Source organism: Cryptotermes secundus, unplaced genomic scaffold (genome assembly GCF_002891405.2).
Source record: "Cryptotermes secundus unplaced genomic scaffold, Csec_1.0 scaffold560, whole genome shotgun sequence".
NCBI classification, from domain to species: domain Eukaryota; kingdom Metazoa; phylum Arthropoda; class Insecta; order Blattodea; family Kalotermitidae; genus Cryptotermes; species Cryptotermes secundus.
The window spans coordinates 1,039,179-1,057,792 of NW_019729218.1; the positions used below are offsets into that span (position 1 = coordinate 1,039,179).

The 18,614-nt window shown below is 40.3% G+C and overlaps 1 protein-coding gene across 3 annotated transcripts in view; it reads right to left on the reverse strand.

Moving 5' to 3' along the window:
* Positions 1 to 18,614, reverse strand: part of LOC111865522 — a 254,438-nt gene that overhangs the window by 76,940 nt on the left and 158,884 nt on the right. For all 3 annotated transcript variants that reach the window (XR_002842984.2, XR_002842985.2, XR_004513134.1), the window contains exon 4: positions 7,135 to 7,277. The gene's annotated coding sequence lies outside the window, so the exon portion shown is untranslated. The remainder of the gene's footprint in view (positions 1 to 7,134; positions 7,278 to 18,614) is intronic.

Genomic DNA, 18,614 nt, shown 5'->3' on the forward strand with positions numbered 1-18,614 from the left:
CCACAGGTCTCCTAGTAAAGCTGCTGTACTGAAGTCTGGTGTTTGTGTAGGATGGAAGCGAGAAAAATGTTTATAGAATTCTGATGAGGAAGTCTCTTGAAATATATAAGCATATGTTGTGTATAAGACACGGAAGGTTCAACTCGGTTTATACGAAAAGCACATGACAGAATAATTATAACTAACAACCATACCTGAAGATGGCACACATGTGTCGAAACATGTCGTCCTAGACAGTATTTCCAGTTGCTGGAAACAGTTTTGTTTTGAGAGAAATATAATAAATATCATCTCTCGAAAAATGCTAACTTGTAAGGCCGAGACGATGATGAGAGGATAATATTAAAGTAGATTGATAGATAGATTTAAGAGTTTGAGGATTGGAAGCGGTTTTTTTAATGCTAGAAGGGTGGCACTAAGTCCCTTGAACTGCGGCCACTTCTGGCCTATTGTACTAGCCCCAGACGTTAGGTAAGGGTGATTGTGGAGCAATTGTTGGAAAGAAGATTTGCAAGGGGAATCCGAAGGACTCGGAGAAAACCTGCCCCATCGTCACTTTTTCTACCACAAATCCCACTTAAACAGACCCAGTATCGAACCGGGGCCGCCGCGGTGGGAAGACAGCGACTAACCGCTTGAGCTATGGCGCGGCCTTTGGAAGCGGTTAGTACCGGTCAGAATTAAGTAAAATGACAGGGCTTGGATATTAGCTGTGTTGAACTTTTGGATTCTATTAATTTGGAATCTGGATAGCTCAGTTGATGTAGAGACGGGTAACAGGCTGGACGGCCCGGGTTTAATTCGCAACAGTGCAAAATTTTCTCCCCTCCACAGCGTCCAGACAGACTCCAGGGGCACACAGCCTACATTCCAGGAGGTACCGAGGGAAATTTCTCTGGGGGGTCGGGGGGTGCAGCAAACTGACCACTCACCTCCACTAATGCCGACGTCAAGAATAGTGGAGATATACGAGTGTTTCCACTTTCCAGCCTGTCTTCATGGCGTAGTTCTTGGTTATTTAAGAACAGGGACAATTTTACCTTTAATTAATATTCATAATGTGCTGAAAATAATGTCGGTAACTTTCCTCGCAAAGTTTCAATTTCTTAAGCAATTCTTCAACATTGCCAATTGTTACGACTTTGTTCAATTTCTCCTCGGCGTCTCTGGAAATTGCCTACCTTGTCGGAAGGTTGAAAGTGTACTTAATATAGAATATATTAATCTTTATCCAAATCCTGCCGGTTTTTCTAATATCATACATATAACATGAAGCTGGTTTCTGATCCAATTTACTTGCTAGAGGAACAAAAAGAAACAGATCGTAGGCCAATCACACAAATGGGAAATCTGTCAATTTCTCTCAGAGTTGATTGCAATGAATGGTTAACTGCAGGGAGATGTGGTTGTAGCCCCTCAAGTAGATTTTAATTCCCGCTCAATCCATTGGGAAGTGACAGTCATTTAGAAAGGGTTGTGTAAAATTCGATTAGACATACAGTAATTAACATTCTTCTTTCTAATTCGGTACTTGAGTAAACGTTCGAATCCCACTCCGAGCATGGATGTTTGTGTGCTTTTTCTTGTGTTTGTGTACAGGTAGAGGCCTTGCGACGAGCTGATCACCCGCCCAAGGAGTCCTACCGAATGTGTAAGATCTAGAAAAACCTAAGTGAACGGAGAAGTTCATGGAGGTAGGCGTAGGCCCACTGGGGCTGTAGTGTCAAGGGGGAAAAAAAACTTGAGTAAACACACGAAAAACACAATATCTTCTAGGATATAACTTTCAAATTCAACCGACTTTCCGGAAAAACATAATGCCTCCATCTTCAGAGACGAAAAATAAGACAAAGAAGAAATTTACGTGTCACAGGCAACAAGCAAAGCTGGTCAAATTTGAATTTCAGTGGACTACATGACGCTATACTCAAGATGATATAACTCTTCATAACCACCGGTTTAAAACCTAAGAACCTATATTCAGAATGACTGATTACGGGTTGATTTTCAAAATTTATAAACGTACGTTTCAATTGCAAATCATGTGCCTTAGTCACTTCTTCTCTCGATAAAAAGATGAAGAAGGTAATAATAGACCCACAAAGTGAGGAAATAATTTTAGAATATGTTTTCTTTAATGCCTTTAGTAACCGCACATATTCAGATTGGGTTTTCAGGTCAACAGTGCGGAAGAGGGTTGCGGCCTGAGGGCACAGAGTTTCTCTGCGGACAAAACTTCATATGACCCCCCCCCCTTCGGCTCTGCCCTTTATTTATTTGTTTGTATGATGAACATACAGTAATTAATTAATTAACTAATTCCCTTTAAACTTGTTAACCAATGGCTTTAATGTTTATTTTGGCAAAATTATAATTCACAGGATACTGTGTAATAAACATGTGAGCTAATTTTTTTCCATTATGTTAATTAAAAACACATAATTAATGGGATTATTTATTTCGATATAATACAAAGAAGCATCTATGCAGTGTGTTAATTTTAATTTTAAATCTGAACCTAAAATTAACATAAAATTATTCTTTGATATAAAATTATATAATACAAAAAGGGGGGCACGCGGTAGCATAGTTGGTTGAGGCACTATGCTACAAGCCGGAAGGTCGCGGGATCAAATCCCGATTTTTTTCAATGTACCTAATCCTTCCAGTCGCACTATGGCCCTGGGGCCGACTCAGCCTATAACAGAAATGAGTACCAGGAATATTTTTGGGGGTAAAGGGCGGCCGGCGCGTAAGGCTGAAAACCTCACCGCTAACTGTGAGTCGATTATTTAGAAAACGTGGGAGCCCCAGCATCTCACAATCATATGGGCCTCCACGGCTTGTTACACGGGATACCTTTACTTTACTTTTTACTCCAGTAGAAGCTTACCGACGTTTCGGAGAAACATACTGACTCTGTCTTCATGGTCGATGAGTCAGCTGAGAAAATAACCAGCATGAACCAGGTCTAACTAAAGGGATATTGACGCAATGGAGTTTGAGGTTGTGAAAATATTAAATTAATTCGAGAGTTCAATGAGTAACTCTTGCGCATATGATGATGAATTTTGGAGTCACATAAAAGGCGGTTAATTTCAAGCGTAGCTAAGCGACTGTAGGCTTCTCAAGGAGGGCTCTGCTCGATGTGGTAAGAGCATTCTTTAGTATATAAAACCATTACATCTGTAAACTAGTTATGCTATCAAGTATGACATTTTAGAATACGAGCATTTTTTTTCAATTAACACGTAGGATATTAATAGTAACAACACAATTTTATTATAAGTAAGAGATATCCACTAGTAAGTGATAGCAAATACTGAATTTGTCGAGACTGCCAATATAAAATATAATCAATATCTCTTGAGTATTCAGAGATGAAATATACGTAGATGGTAAGATACCACTTCTCAGTTATTTGTCCGGTTGCTCAAGCGGTTAGTCGCTGGCTTCCCATCGCGGTGGCCCGGATTCCATTCCGGGTCTGGTCAAGTGGGATTTGTGGTGGACAAAGTGGCGCTGGGGCAGTTTTCTCCGAGTACTTCAGTTTCCCCTGTCAATCTCCATTCCACCAATTGCTCCACAATCATCCCCACCTATCATCTGGGGCTGGTACAGTAGGCCAGGAGTGGCCGCAGTACAAGGGACTTAGTCCCACCCACTAGCAATAAAATAAAATAATATTTGTGCAGTTTATACATTTCATTCTGTGTTCTAAAATAAAGTCACGAAGCAAGTTAATGTAACGATAACATTCTAGATTTGTACACGGAAGTTGCTTGCTGGACAGGACACAGATTATCCTGACGTTTCAGAAGGTTTCCTCAGTCCCTCCGAACAAATTATCTGACCGTACATAGATAGGACTCACTAACCCTTCCTTTCAAATCCTTTCCCATTCATTATTCATCAATCATCCTACAATTTTATTGGCAAAGCCGTAAAATGAACCTGAAACCGAACTATACCAAAAGACGGTTTCTATTGTTTCCCGACTACTAACATAGAATTGGACACCCCTGATGGAACTCAATATTTGAATCCACTGTAAACTAATAGGCCCTATTGAATGGTACAGAGCTTTCACACATAAGAGGCAAAGGGTTGCATTTTAAAGTCACAAGAAATATAATCACAAAGGAGGGAGAAGGCCCAAACATTCCCCCCAGTAATTACATTTCGGTCTCTCACCATCCACAGCTGCTTTCTACAGAATTTAATTTTGTGTTTCCTCCACTAAAAAAATCTCAAGTTATGGCTACACCATCGTCTTCCTTTTTGTCTGTATATTATTCCTCTTTTCCTTTGTTTTCGTACTTTAGCCCATCGTTTGTTCACTGCCTTTGGGTTCAGGTCTTACAACTTATCGCGCCTGCAGTGAGAGAGTTGCTGTTGTTAAACCGAGAACTTAAGTTGGAGAAATGTACGATACACCAGACAAAATAATGAAATAACTCCCACGAAAACGTATGGATCTCACAGGCTTTGCTCAGCCTTGCAGTACACTAGGATCAAGATGTATTAGGTACTTCCTTCAAGGAAGACAATACTGTTTTATTTATCAAACAAGAGTGCGCTTGTGTATTTCGTCTGGACTACAGAAATATATAACGGAAGAATTTCTTGAAATTTCTTATAATAACTGAAAGACCGCCTCTGAGGTCTAGTGGTCAGATTTCCTGTCTACAGATCCAGATAATTAATTAATTTATTTATGTTATTTTAAGTGGACTGCAACCTGCGGTTTTAGCACACATCAAAGCAATGCAACAGTTTGGACGCGTTAAGACACCTGAAGATGGCCATCTATGGCCGAAACATGTTGTCTTAAGTGTTAAATGGTGAATCAACAATTGTTGCAATATTGACTGACTGGATACATAGACGTTTAATTAAAGATTTGCAACAGGACGTTGAAATACAGAACCACTAAAGTTCTGTTTTTCTGACAACAGTGAAGGAAAACATAGGCCTTCTGTTGCAGTCCTACCCCAAACGATATATCTTCCTACAGTTGCGGTCTCTCTCCCCCAACTTCTCCACCCCCGTTGAGCCCCAAAATGGAAGTAGAGCGAAATACACAGGAGGGCCCTCAACCTCAGTGCTCCACTGGTCCAGCTGTACTCCATCTACTGTGTGAAGAAGGCTGCATCATCGTAAATTATAATTTACGATTACGTCACTAATTAGTGACGTAAATATTACCTCATCATTAGTAAGTTACTGGATTCTGTTTTCGACATCTTCTGATGTTCTTGCGACGGTGGGAAATTCAGACATACTTACACGGGACATTTCTTCCTTAATGTTGCTTACAAGCCTGTGGTTCTGTATGGGTGTGAAACTTGGTTTCTGACATTAAGTGAGGAACATAGACTGAGGGTGTTTGAGAGCGGAGTGTTGAGGAGAATATTTGGACCGAAGAGAGATGAAGTGACAGGAGGTTGGAGAAAACTGCATAATGAGGAGCTTCATAACTTGTACTTCTCCAAGTATAATTAAAATGATCAAGTCAAGGAGGATGAGGTTGGCAGGGCATTTAGAATAAATGAGGAAAGAGGAATAAATACAGGATTTCGAATGGAAAACCAGAAGGAAAGAGAGCATTAGGAAGATAAAGATGTGTGTGTGTGTTTGTGTGGGTGGATAATATTAAAATGGATCTAAGAGAGATATTGTTGGGTAGTGTGAACAGGTAATGAACCTTCGGATTCCATAAAATTTTGGATAGTTCTTGAGCAGCTGCACAACTTGAGGTTTCTCAACAAGGGCTCATCCCTATGGAGTTAGTTAATAATAATGATAATAATTGTTAACATATTTATAATTACAAGTAATGGAAACTCTGTCTCGGCTAGGATTCAAGTTTATGACTGTTTGCGCATGAGATCAACGAGATAATTCATTGCCTACATTATGTTTATTGCCGGATTATAAATTTGTATTACTTAATAGCCATTAAGGGCACAAGATCTGTAGAACTTCAAGTCTGTGTAACATGAAATTCGACTTTACGGCTTTTATTCCTTATTTTATAGGCCGGGGCGGCTCATTAAAATTCTCATAAAAATTACATTTTGAATTGCAATAAGGTGACGTAATTTCCCTCCAACTTCAAATACAGTCTTGTTCCATTAACCAGTAAAGAAAGAGTTCATGCTTAGAAACCTTGAAAGAATCACAATTTCTATGCGAGTGCCTGGTGACTATGCTCCATCATTCATAAATGGGGTAGTATGTAATAACAGTTAACCCATATATGGAGCTATGTAAGAGACATGCTTTTTATTATTATTGTCTCACTGATTACACTGGTTTATTTCTCGCATCCGAATATCCTGTATTACAGCTCGGGACTTCCCCTGCGAGATCTTTGTTCCCAGACCACAACATTACCAGGAAGCTTTCATATTCCGCACATGATCAGGCCACTGCATGCGAGGAAAAGCGTGTGTCTCCATTACGTGCTAGTAACTTTAAGAACTCCCCATTTTAATATACTAAAATCTTGATTTGTTGACTTAAAATACTGATGTGTAGGCAAGTGTTCAGGGTAGGTGTCAAAATAAACAAATCCTATTTTTTTTTCGCTTTTTCGTGACATAACCACCGAATTCGTCTAGGAGTAAGAGGAGGTTGTTATATTACCGTATGATACTGTCAGTAGATGATAGATGAATCATGAATCGGAAATGATTTGGAAGGAAACTGTAAAATACTAATCTACCAAATACACTATGTAAGATTTGAGGCTTTCACGGCGGTGACTATGAAGAAAGCAGTCTTCTGAGATTTGGCGCCGTGTATATGTGATGTTAACTGACGTTTCTCCGAAACGTCGGTTAACACCACATATACACGGCGCCAAATCCCAGAAGACTGCTTTCTTCATTACCAAATGCACTACTGGGGGCTCCCAAAATTTACATTAATATAATAAACAAACCGCAGCAAAATTTCTTCATTTAAAAAACTATCATGTTCTTATGGGTACATTCAATCCTAAATTATTTAAAGAGTGAATACGTATACATTACGCCTTTTGTTGTGGATTCAGATAAATCGTTTTCATACTTGCTCATTACGTGATGACATCATGCACTTTTACTATGTACGTTGATTTCAAAATACCTCATATTTCTGCCGCTGCCCGGGATATGCGCTGCTGTCATCCGTAAGCTTCATTAAGTCGAGTGCTGCGAGAGACTGGCCTCTTCAGAGTACTCATTCCCTGCCGGAAAGTATGAATACAGAGCACTTGAAGCTTGGGAAACCTGGAAACATGGAAGTAACCACGGATACTATTTTCAATACAGGCTCGATTAGCAGCACATGAAAACAGATAAATCTCCATGTGAGTTTCAGTCAGGATTTCAGTTATTATTCTCTATCATTTATCTTAGCACCATTATCCGGTCACCAAAACTGCATCATATAAATACGGTGAACTATTTATGTATGACGCCGGTCACGGTAGCCGAGCGGTCTGAGGCATGTACTCTCTTCGCTCGCTTGGAAACCGGGATCGTGGGTTCGGATCTGTTTCCTGTGAGGTACGAACTGAATTCTTATATATTATTCTTATACACTGCCGGTCACGGTAGCCGAGCGGTCTGAGGCATGCACTGTCTTCGCTCGCTTGGAAACCGGGAAATGGGGGGGGTCTCGAATCCCACTCAGGTCATGGATGTTTAGTTTGTGTGTGTGCGTTTATCTGTCTTTGTGTACAGGTAGAGGCCTTGCGACGAGCTGATCACCCGCCCAAGGAGTCCTACCGAATGTGTAAGATCTAGAAAAACCGAAGTGAACGGAGAAGTTCATGGAGGTAGGCCTAGGCCCACTGGGGCTGTAGTGCCAAGGAAAAAAAAATATGTATGAGGCTAGAATTAAAAAAATAAGAACTAAATATGAAGAACTGATGTTGACCATGGTGTTTATTGTTTTGTTTTTGGTCACAAAGCTCCATATTGAAGGCAATGCTGTCTGAATTAATTTATCTGCCGCATAAAAGATTACGCTGCGATTTGGATAGTAACTTATTGTCGGAGACAAGGAAGTCCTTGACGTTCGCGACGTCCTTGTACAGCAGTTCCGTCTGAGTCACTCGGCGGGCTCGGTTGCTATCGGGCCGCAAAGCATCACGGGTGGAAGTAAACACAGACGGGATGAGAAAGAGACAGAAAGACAGGGGTGGGATTCCCTTGGGTGAACAAGCACAGAGGAAAACCTGGACATCAGTCGCTTCAGAAGTCTTCTTTTCCTGGGAGCGCTTTCTCAAACAGAGCTGACGAGATGGCCCAGTAAACAGCAAAGTGGAAGCAAACGAGTGACTCTCCACTCCACAAATTCTCCCTTCACTCCACCTCTAGTCAAACATCCTAAGTTATAAGTAAATACCAAGGAGTAGAGTAAGTGTAAAGGGACATAGATCAATAATCCTGCTTCATGTCCTTACGCTGGCCCATAGCTACGAAAGGATAAGCCGACCACTAGAGGTCGTCTCCTAATTTCAAAATGGACCACATTTCATTAAATACATGTCTCATTTCCAACATTCATGCATGTGTCATATCGTATTTTGATGCCTATTTCACGTTTATGAAATAAATTTTAAATTAGGCCTTCAGCGAATAACGACGGTCTACTGGGTCAGCTGAAGCAGCACGCAAACTGCCTATGGGAAGGACGAACGGATTTTATTCACTTCAAGGTCGCGCATTCAACTCTTCGCATTATATTGAGACACATCACATGAAAGCCAGGATAACAGAACCAGAGAAGACATCCATTGCTAGGTTACAGCAACCTAGCCAACTGTTCCTGCGGCAACAGAGGTTGACGAAACAGTGGAGGAATTATTGGAGGAGAAAAATACAACAATGGAATAACTGTTGGAGGAGGTGTTTTCTATGCGGTCGGCCCCGGATCTATGTACCGGAGACAGAAGCTGCCAGTTGTGCAGCTATTCTAGAACTTCCCAGCATTTTATGGAACCCGGAGGTTCATTACAGTGTTCACAAGAGCCATCACTGGTCCCTACCCTGAGCCAGATCAAGTCAATCCATACCTCCCCACCCTCTCTCTCTAAGATCCATTTAGTATTATCCACCCACTTACGCATTGGTCTTCCCTGTGGTCTCTTTCCTTCTGGCTTTCCCAACAATATCCTACATGCATTCCTTTTGTCCTCCATTCATGCTACATGTCCTAACTATCTTATCCGTTGATTTCATCATTCTAATTATACTTGGAGAAGAGTACAAGTTATGAAGCTCCTCATTGTGCAGTTTTCTCAAACCTCCCGTCACTTCATCTCTCTTCAGTCCAAATATTCTCCTCAGCACACGGTTCTCAAACACCCTCAGTCTATGTTCGTCCCTTAATATCAGAGACCAAGTTTCACACCCATATAGAACCACAACAAAATTATATTTCTGTATATTCTAATTTTTATATTTTTAGACAGCAGACGAGAAGAGAAAATGTTTCTGGACTGAATGGTAGCAAGCGTTGCCCGAATTCAATTTTCTCTTGATTTCCTCCTGAATCAGGTTTTGATTTGTTATAGTCATACCAAAATATCTGGACTGGGCCACATTTTCAAAACACCTGTTAGTAATCTTTATGTTATGATTTTGCCATGCATTTTGGTGACGAGACAGCAACATGTACTTAGGTTTTTTTTGTGTTTACTTCTAGATCAACCTCCTTAGTAGAGTCAATTAAAATGAACTGAAAAGATATGATCTTGCAGAATTAATAAATATTTTCAAGGTAGAGATTTTTTTTTATTTCACATTAATTCTCTCATATTTATAAGGGAAGTATTGCCTGTGGGGGGAACTGAATTGTGCAGTGACCCAAATTATTATGAATTACTTCAGAACATAATTCCGGGTAGGAAATGCCAGATTTATGAGAGATCTCAGCAGAATTTATGGTGATATGTGCAGACCCCATAAGAGTTATTTCGTACAGAATACATAAGATCGAGGGTGATATGAAATGGATTTTTATTTTTCCAGTGATGATGATTCTAACGCTCCTACGTGTAATCTTATCGGATCAGATGAAACTATATAAAACAAACAAACTTACGCTTCCTGGAAATAACGTGATTACAACCACAGAGTCAGCATTATGCCACTAAATCCTTCTTTAAACAATTTCAAATAGAAGGAAATCATGCGAAAAGTGACCAATATAGAAATTTGTTGAACGAGTGTATTACTTGTCATCTTTCCTGGAAATAACGCATTTGCAAGAAATGGTTCAATGCGGATTACAGAAGTTTCAGCCAGAAATTAGCAGGAATAAAGGAGAAACGAAGGCTACAGAGACATTGACGAGAGTTCATTGTTGAAAAGAGTAAACTACGTGAAAGCAGGAATATGAAACTGTTACCACATATAGAGACATTGACGAGAGTTCATTGTTGAAAAGAGTAAACTACGTGAAAGCAGGAATATGAAACTGTTACCACATATAGAGACATTGACGAGAGTACATTGTTGAAAAGAGTAAACTACTTGGAAGCAGGAATATGAAACTGTTACCACATATAGAGACATTGACGAGAGTACATTGTTGAAAAGAGTAAACTACTTGGAAGCAGGAATATGAAACTGTTACCACATTGCAGGAATATGTAAAATGAAAAGGTCAGTTAGGTCGAATTAAAGTTGGGTGACTAGGATGGCCAAGCAATTATTGTCTCAGTTGTGGCAATAGACTCATCTTGTTCCTAAGATATGGTGACTCAGAAAAGTGAAAGTTCTTGTTAAAATATACGTATGTATAGGCCTGTATAGAATTCGGTTCCCTTTCCCCCCCTCCCCCCGATTTGAAACTGTAAATAAACTGAAAATTCCACTGAGGTGTATGATCAATCATTCGAAAGCTGACTTAAAATTGACCTTCGTGAAACGAAAGTTCTATGATGGCACTTGTGGAAACCGAAGAATTCCGCCATCTTTGTTTATGGCAATTTCTGCCATTTTGTATAAATTGGGCCTGCTTAGTATATCAAGAAATTGTGACAGTCTTCTGTTTCGATGTGTAGTTATTGAAAATGACTGAGCTGGCCAGAAACTGCAGCAATTGTAAACGAAAGACCCGTCCTCTCGTCAGAGAAAGAACCCCGCAACAGGAAACCCGTAACTGTCAGACATTAATAAAAATCTGGTCATAAGCCGCAAATGGGTTCTTTATTCCAAGACAGACTGACCGACTGACCATCAGTCATAATTTACACGTAAGACTAGAAGAAGAGGTCGTTGGGAACCACCATTCAGAGATGATTTGAGCACGGAAGCAGAAGAATGAACACTGTTGGAGCCGTTACCAGGAAACGTCTAATAACAGACTGAGAACATTAGTCTGCGTGCTCTAGTGATTTGTAAAGTGTGGAAATTATCAATGGTGCTATAATTAAGTGTAATTATAAGTTGTATTTTAAAGTGGTCAATAAATCCAATATCCAATTCAAATCCCCGTCCATAGTCACACATACATGATACAATAAATTTCACTTGTATAGCTGTAACTTAATTCTGTTCTTCCTCTGGACACTTTACATAAGCGCAGAACCTTGCCAGTAACTTCTAGCTTCAGGGGTGCAGGATCTCAGTAACAAGGGAATAAGTTTAGCCTGCATGTGCTACATGAAGAGAGGCGGTGACCAAAATCCCAGGACGTATATGTAGCTAATTGTCTGATGACTCTAACGGCAGTGACTGATATCTCCCGGCACCCTGAAATATTTACCCTTCCATCAGCAGATGAACTGTCACAGAGCTCCACTCGTGAATGAATGCAGACATCTGGCTCTAACCATGATGGATGTTCGAACGCAGATTCAAGTTCATTACACAATTTCTGCAAATCTAACGAATCTGTCTACATCAGAGCCCGTTGTAGTTTTATCTGCCGTCTTTACTGATATCAGTGTTTACTTCACGGTAAAGATAAAACAGGTAAAAATGTCCTTACGCTTAATTACTTAAGCACAATGCCATGAAGACATAGGAGGTGGCGGTATAGCACCGCGATTATTGACCTTGGCACTAGATTGAGATGAGGAAACAGCTTCACGCCCCGGCTGCTTTACACCCTTGGAAAGAGCCCCAGACTCTCAGTAGATAAGAGTATGGGTGGGCCCCATAGCCGGTCTGGACGCTGTGGAGTAAAGAAAAATCTCTTGCCCGTGCTTGGAATTGAACCCAGTCTTCCAACTTGTAGCCCTTTGTTATATACCGACTGAGCTATCACGGATCCGTGAATCGAGTTCCGGGGTTAGCAGTTGGCAAGAAAGGAATTAGACTGTGCAAAGAAAACTTCATATCTAGCCTGCATTGACAGTGAGACTTATGAATCCGTTGCGAGAACACGACTAGTGAAGACCGAGGACACTAGTGGGCGTAAAAGTGACCTGTAAAATGTGGGAATAGCGATAACGCTGTGATTAATTGTGATCACGAGTTGAATGGATAAGGTGTCAGTAAATCCAATCATCCAATCCAAACTCCGTCTATAAGTCACGCATACTCCACTACATGTGACAGTATCATAATGCAATAACCATACTTCTTACAATAAAGGGAAACTAAATTGGGAACAGAAGAAGGACACTGAAGAAAGAAAATGTAGGAAAGAGACAGACATCCAAATAGGTGAGCAATCATACGGAATTGGGATGGTCAAATTCATGGGAATAAAAAAAGGACTGATTCAGAATGCGAGAAGGAACCGAATCTTCCAGATGGATGATCTCTGCGCGTTTACTGCTACTTGGCTTTAGAATTGCAAATTGCTTCTTCAGGGCCTGCATCCATATTCATATTGGAATCTGATCGTTGCATTACTTCACGTGAAAGAATGCGCAGTTACCTCTGCGATGAAATTACTTGCTGGCTCCGTTTTTTTCTTTTTTGTTTTTCAAGCTGCAGTAGCTAATCTCTTTATAAACTGCAAAAGGAAGAATTTATCATTCGAAATGTAAACGCTTTGTTCCACTTCAGCCGAATGAACAGATTCAAAGGGCTTTCATCTTCATGGAGTGAAAATATGTCTAACGGCTTCTGTTTGTGTGTGCTACCGCTGATAGTGTCATTATTAAATGTAGAGTTTTTACTAAGATTTTGCAGGAGAATAGTGAATTACATATGTTGTTCATTTTGCTCGTCTTTATAAGTTTGTATGGTCACATCAGACACAGGAGTTTTGGGATATACTTGTCAGGTTCATTCCCTTTCAAATCGTGCAATATACCGGTCAGGACAGTAAGCTCTGTATCTTAATACAACTTACAGGATTTAGCGATTTATTTCCGTTTAAAGTTCAAGTCAAAATTATGTTACGACCGACGGTCAGTCGGCCAGTCTTGGTGTCAAGCCTCCATCTGGGGCACAAGACCAGATTTCTATTGCTATCAGAGAGTTGCAGGTTTGGTTACATGGGGCACCTTCTCTGACGAGAGGACTGGTCCGTCGTTTACACTGGCCCTCGCCAGCGCAGCTATTCTCGGGTCCGAGTTCAGTGGGAATCATGGTTTTCCCAGATTCCAGACTCTTCTAACCTGGAGAGTCTGGTTCCAGTATTTATATCCCACGGGAACAGGGTGGCCAGTTTAACCCCGAGCATTGGGTTCCATTTTCGTCGCCTCCTACGATTCACAGTGCTGCGGTGGAGGTAAGCGAACCCGCCTCTACATTGGCCTGTGATCCTCATTATACAGCCTCGGGGCGGCCCCTATAGGAAACGGCATGGACGAGCAGGGGTTGAGTCCCAGTTGGGTATTGAGATCTTTGTGCTAATGCATAGCGTTCTAAACTGACTCTGGGGCCCACCCAGTTTCCTTTCAAACGGCTACCAGGTATTTTTCACCTAGGGCAAAACGGCAGGAGCGTGAAGCTGAAAACTCACCCTATCTAGTGCCGAGGTCAAGAATCGTGGAGTTACACCATCATCCCCCCATAGATCTTCATTGCGTTGTGCTTATATGATTAAGCACAGGAGCTTAACTTTGCTTAATACAAGTTTTTACTATAATAATTCATGATATAAGTCCCAAGTCTCCTTTAAGTGTTATTATCTGAGACGGGAGAGCGAGAAGATCATTTCTGGGAGATCTGTGACTTCTGAAATTGATCTCGCACACCCAAACTTAAAAGCGAAATTGTGATTACATTTGAATAAAAAAAAAATAACGCAAGGAATCACAGTGCTTGCCAACAAAGAGGACGATGATCATGGTCAGGTTTCGCAGCTTGCAGCTCCGCTACTATCAGAGTAAACTGTTCTTATTCAAACTTGCGTACAGTTTATTACTGCCCAAATTCCCTCGTATTTATACAAATTCACATACAAACCTCGCGTTATTAGCATCCAGTCTGTGTTTCCGTTTCAAACCGTGACTTCATTAACTGCCAATCACAAGCAGGCTACAGTAATTTATTTCGCATTTCAAGGAATGCCTAAAGTGCTCGGTTCAGGTGGAACGTTTGCGATTGACTTCATGAGAAATGTGGAATAGAATTCATTTTCCATTATAATGCTTTTATACCCATCTATATTTATGTACATCGAATTTCCTTCAACCTTGCGATTATATTGTAACAATCATTTTATATATTTTGCAATTCTTCTAATCCGGTCAGTACAATTATCGGAAGGTCGCGGGTTCGATTCCCGACGATATGATTGGTTTCTTAATTGACCTGATCCTTCCAGCCGCACTATTGCCCTGGGATCGACTCAACCTCTAACAGAAATAAGTATCAGGAATCTTCCTGGGGATTAAAGGGTGCCCGACGCGTAAGGCTGACAACAATCACCGCGTACTGTGAGTCGATTGTCTAGAAAATGTGAGGTCTCACAACCCTATGGGCCTCCACGGCCTGTTACAGGGATAGTTTTACCTTTTGTACTACTGCTCCTTTATTCAGCACTTATAATATTTATATTTCTCGTTGCTTCCCGTTGTGATATCTACCAAACTCGGGTAGGTCTGGTTCGATTAGTATATTGAACTTTCTCGACTCCAGAGTTGTGTAGATTTAAGTGGCAACTGAGGAAGGCAACTCCATGAAGGGATAAAGCAAAGAAGAGCAGTTTTATAGTTTAGCTCTCCCTCCCTTTTGTGTGTCTGCCTAAATATGTATTGTTAGACAGTTGAAATAATTTTAATACTTTTCTTATGTGCTGCCAGTCTAATAACGTCACGCCATGTCTGAGGCATCTCATTTCAGAAACATGAATTCTCAGCCTCTCTCGTCGCCCTCACTTCACCTATGTAACAATCTGTCTGAATCCACTATGGATTTTTAACCCTGTATCTGTGTGACCTGTTGTGTGACATATGTACAGCTCTTTACAAAATAATTATATTTGAGGCTGTTAACATATTATCACAATAAAACAATGATATAGAAATAATATTAGAAGTAACTATTTCAATTTTTTTTCAACTTCACGTAATGTAGAGCTGAGTCCTTCTTGAGGAGAAGCCAAATCTGCAGCTACTCAAGAATTTCCCAGCATTTTATGGGACCTGAAGGTTCATTACCATGTTCACAAGAGCCCTCTACTGGTCCCTATCCTGAGCCAGATCAATCCAATTCACACCATCCCATCCTATCTCCCTACAATCCATTTTTATATTGTCCTCCCACCTACGCCTTGGTCTTCCCAGTGTTCTCTTTCCTTCTAGCTTTCCAACCAATATCCTATATGTATTCCTCCTCTCCCTCATTCGTGCTACATGCTCTGCCTACCTCATCCTCCTTGACTTGATCATTCCAATTATACTTGGAGAAGAGTACAAGCAACTCCACATTAATAAATAAATATATATTTTTAATTACGTAGGGGGACATTTTGCAGTTTAATTTACAGTTGAATTAATTAAATTCATTCACAGTTCTAGTCTCCAATATAAATTTTAGACTGTATACATGCTTTCAGTGTTGTTCCTACTGAGTGTATTGATCAGCCTCCTTTCACCAAAACACACCGCACTTACTAGTACATCCATTCCACCGTATTATCTGAAGTAGCTAATAAGAACACAATGCTTTTCTTCAGAACAATCCCAAATATTATCTGCAGTTTTATTACTAGAAAAAGTGCTATCTTAAGGTATGTATTCTATGCATAATTATTACTTTTCGAATAGCAACTTCTCATCCATTTTCCATTTTTTTCTTCTTCTTCTTCTTCTTCTTCTTCTTCTTCTTCCTCTTAGTCCCACTTTGGAGTGTAGGGCTGATATCTCAGTTTCATGATCATTTTTGCAGACGGTATGACTCCTTGGACGGGGGATCAGCTCGTCGCAAGGCCTCTATCTAAACACAGGACAACATAACCACAGAATAAAAATCTACACATATCAAACATCCGTACTTTGTGTGGGATTCGAACCCACGATCCCGGTTTCCATGCGAGCGAAGACAGTACATGCCTTAGACCGCTCGGCTACCGTGACAGGCCATTTTCCTTTACTTTGAATTAATTATATTTTATAAGCATTGTAGGAAAAAATTAAGAAAGCTATTAACCCCGATCCGTCTGTCGACTTCCTTACGAACAGACATTATCACAACCTCATACCAAACTTCGGGAATAACATAATTTTCGTGCATTTGTATATGATTTATCTTTGCTTCACTTCCTTCGATGCATATTTAAACAGACTTGTATTTGAAGAGAGCAGTCTTCTGGGATGTGGCGCCGTGTAGCTATTGTGTTAACCCAGGTTTCGGAGGAATTTATCGCCTCCATCTTCAGGGTAGAAAAATACATTGGTCTATTTGCACCTGCTCGCACCAGTTCTTCGCTTGCGGGTTTTCTTCTTTTTTCTTCTACCCTGAAAATGGAGGCGATACGTTCATCCTAAATGACGTTTAACACAATACCTACACGTCGCCACATCCAAGAAAACTGCTCTCTTTCTAGTCACCGCCGTTGAAACCTCAAACTTTACAAACCTGTATTTATTTTACCTCTGCCATATTTCTAATTATTTTTCCTGAATTCTGAAACGTGTATTAATTCGATATAATCAGTATCTCTCATTTCCTGAATTAGTTTTTCTTCCATACTTGTTCGTATAGTACCTCATCCCTCAGAAACCCTTAAACTGAACATACCCTTCCGCCTTAATGCATACCCTGGATGCCAGCAAAGTCTCGATTTTGTTTATCACATGTTTCGCAATCATACAGACGCAGATGGCGTTCTGACGTCAAGGTACATAAAGGTCATATTGTCGGAAGTCAAATTTTCTCTGTTTGCTGTTACCGCTTCTCGTTTTACTGTTGCTCTTTCCGCATTTTTATTATATTTGATTATCTACAGGGTTTTTTTTTGCGTTCCCCTTATTTCTACTTGTTCATTCCAGATTTTTTAGTCTCTTTTAGTCTGCTTTTAGGCACAACTTCAGATGCTGCTGTCTTTATCATCCATTCTTCGTCTACAAAATTTTATATTACTCTGTCACGTAAATACTCACTGTCTCCAGATTATGAACCACTGACTGACTCTCCTTGAAGCACGTGTACTCTGAATATATTTTATATTTTTGCTTTTTTTGTGTTTTTTTTTTACTCACAATGCAATAAGTTTCATATTCTTCTTTAACATAAATTTGTTCGGCCATATATCGTCACTTCCACATGCTCTAATATCACTAAGAGAAAATGACTTGATGGTCAAAGGTTTTCGTAGACATGTTTCTTGGTTCGAGACTGGCCGGTGTAACGTGAGCTAAAAACAAGACCGAGTTCAGTACTTAAAACATTTCGGTATCTATTGTTACCACTAATACAAAAGTATCTCATTTTCTGACAGCAGAAACCGATGGTTCGACGTCAGAGCTCTCTGGGACACATGATCTACACTGACAGCTCCATCTTCACAACAAATCTCCAAAGATTCATTTTAATATTATACCTCAGGTCCTTACTGGCTACAAGCTGGACGGCTGAGGGGAAGGAGTTCGAGTCCCGGTAGAGGCAGACGTTTTCTCTTCTTCACGTCGTCCAGACGAGTTCTGGGGCAATACAGCATCTAATCCAAAGTGTACGAGGGCTCTATCCCGGGAAGTAAAACGGCCTAATCGTGTAGCTGACCACTCACCTATAAATAGTGCCAAGGTTTAGAATACATGGATCTATATATCCATTATCCTATACGTCTTCATGGCCTAGCGATTAATTAGTTAAGTACAATGACAAGTTTATTTTTGCTTCAAGTTCATTCGTCTTCAAAGTGGTGTCTTCTAGAAGGTTTCTTCCCGAAAAATTCTGTATGCATTTCTTGTATATCTCAAGCATATTGAACTCTCCATAGTCTCATCCACAGTAAATACAGAGCATAATTTTGTGTACCAACTGTTAACAGGTACAGGTTTCGGTTATGGAATTGATTCCAGTCATCCTAACTAATCATCATCAGTAATCTGTCAGACGACAGGTCCACAGTCTCTTCCAAAACAATTCCTCCACTTAATGCGATCTAGAGCTTTCTCCTTCAAATGACAGTATCCTCTTCTGTCCCCAAGGTCATCCAGCATCTTCTTACGTCTTCTTCCTCGTCTTCTTGTCACTTCTATC